Source organism: Macrobrachium nipponense, chromosome 1 (genome assembly GCF_015104395.2).
Source record: "Macrobrachium nipponense isolate FS-2020 chromosome 1, ASM1510439v2, whole genome shotgun sequence".
In the NCBI taxonomy this organism is placed as follows: domain Eukaryota; kingdom Metazoa; phylum Arthropoda; class Malacostraca; order Decapoda; family Palaemonidae; genus Macrobrachium; species Macrobrachium nipponense.
Window position 1 is genome coordinate 40,354,452 of NC_087200.1, and position 2,458 is coordinate 40,356,909.

Sequence of the window (2,458 nt, forward strand, 5' to 3'; positions counted from 1 at the left end):
AACAAAGCATGGATGGTAAGAATTACAAGAAAATAAAAGAATTAACTTTTTTTTTATAGGGAAGTAAAAAAATTGATTTAGATGAAAATATCAACAAAGACACAGACATTCTAGACATCCGTTCACGGATGAAATTAAGAAAATAAAACTGAGTGAAAACTTTGAAATCTCCAAAAAATATTTTTCAAGGAAATAAGGGAACACTGACAGATCTACATTTCTGAGACGTCAGTATTTCCAAAAGTTGGAAACTAAATTGTGGTCACGAAAATCATTTAAATCACGAAACTGCTGCTGTTGTTTAAGTTATTTGATTGCCGACATCAGTCAGATATTAGACAAAGACAATTTAAAGTATTCAAAAGTAAACCTTTATGGTAAAACTTTACTTTTGAAAAACTTACATGTAAATAACTTTCAAGCAATTTCAAATACCACGTTTAATCGAAGCGTGACAGACCTTTACCCTGGGAATCGTCACCATTTTTTATAAACGCGCTTTTCAAGATAGCGATCTTTATTTTACAGTGCAATTGGTCGTTATAATTGTGTACGCACAGGCACAGGCAAACACACACACACACACACACACACACACATATTATATATATATATACATACATACATACATATATATATATATATATATATACATATATATATATATATAAATATGTATATATATATATATATATATATATATATATATAAATATATATATATATATATATATATATATATATATATACATATACTATATATATATATACATATTATATATATATATATATACATATAAAATATATATATATATATATACATATATATGTATATATATATATATATATATATATATATATATATATATATATATATATATATATAATAACACATAACATATCAATCCGTAACTATAAGTGTTTGTGTGTGTATCTGCCCAAGGTTTAAAGCTTAAGAAGCTTTAAACCTTGGTCATATGCACACACATTTATAGTTACGGATTGATATGTATGTATATATATATATATATATATATATATATATATATATATATATATATATATATATATAAGGAGGCCAATTGTACTGTAAAATAAAGATCGCTATCTTGAAAAGCACGTTTATAAAAAGTCAGTATCAAATTTACGAACGTCTCAAAAAATGGGGAAAATAAGTTGAACGTTATCTCCGTACTTCTCTCTTACGGACTGAAGTTCTTTGCTTTGGAGCTGACCCTTCCTCACTGACAGAAGGAGGCAAACTAACTTGATTCGCCAACCGGTCCCATACTTAAAAGACTGGGAAGCAAAACTGTAAAATGATAGGTCACGTGAATCATCGGTCGCTCACATGTACTGCAGTGTCTTAAATATCAATATTTTTTTTTTACAACGGTCTAGTTTTTTATGTTGCGTAAAATGTTTAAGATTCTCTGTTCTTCTATGCTCATGGATCAATATTTTTCAAACTCAGTAGCTACATTAATAATGGGAGTAGTGATAAGTGCGAAAAACATAAAACCAACAGTAATAATAATAATAATAATAATAATAATAATAATAATAATAATAATAATAATAATAATAATAATAATAATATCTCTTCATTGTGATTGCAAAGTTTTCAAAATAAACTGCTAAGTAATACTGTTACATAGAAGCATTTATCAACAAGATCAGCCAGACAGTTGATATTTTATTATGTACCACTACTGAGTGTTTTCCAAATAATAATGTAATGAATAAAAAGGCATTCAAAGATCAACGACAGTTGTAAGAGACAAAAAGGTCTACCATGAGTAATTTTCGGTCTCATTTTAACAACAGAGAATTCCCCATCGTTATTCAAAAGTACCTAAAACACTACGTAAGAAGGAGAACTTTCTGGCCGGTATTATGATACTCCGCCGTATCTAATAATGATAATAATGATGAAGATCATGAAGAACAATCACGTCCTTTAAAGGTGAGGATAAAACAAGACACATTTCATACCCGTTAAACCAAGTATCGTGTTAAAAATTCACTTTGAAAATCCCAAGGTTTTCACGGTGACTCAGTACGTCGTCTTTGTCAGAATTTCTAAAGAACAGGTGACTTATATCAGGTTCATCTTTGTTATCCTCTGTTTCACCATTCTGGTTCGTTGCGTTAATGTTGCCCACCTGTTGCTCAGTGGTTGTCACAAAGTGAAGTTATTTGAACCGGAACAAACCAGAATGGTCAGGTTATGAGAAGATCAAGCAGGCACCAGATATAGATAATCAGATTTTGTAGATAATCTGAATTAGTTGTATTCCCTCTAACGATGAGGACACTGGTCATCGTATATCTTAGTGATTGCTGATGTACTTTTAATAATAATAAACCTCATAGCAAGCGTGTCCGACACTTGCACAGAACCATTACAAAAAGAGACATGGTTCAGTAGAAAAAGCCCTCCACTGGAGCCTGTGCAA

At 29.7% G+C, this 2,458-nt stretch overlaps 1 protein-coding gene across 1 annotated transcript in view; it reads right to left on the minus strand.

Moving 5' to 3' along the window:
* Positions 1 to 1,249, minus strand: part of LOC135218747 (G8 domain-containing protein DDB_G0286311-like) — a 30,900-nt gene extending 29,651 nt beyond the window's left edge. The window contains exon 1 of the mRNA XM_064255197.1: positions 1,195 to 1,249. The gene's annotated coding sequence lies outside the window, so the exon portion shown is untranslated. The remainder of the gene's footprint in view (positions 1 to 1,194) is intronic.
* Between the last annotated feature and the right edge of the window lie 1,209 nt (positions 1,250 to 2,458).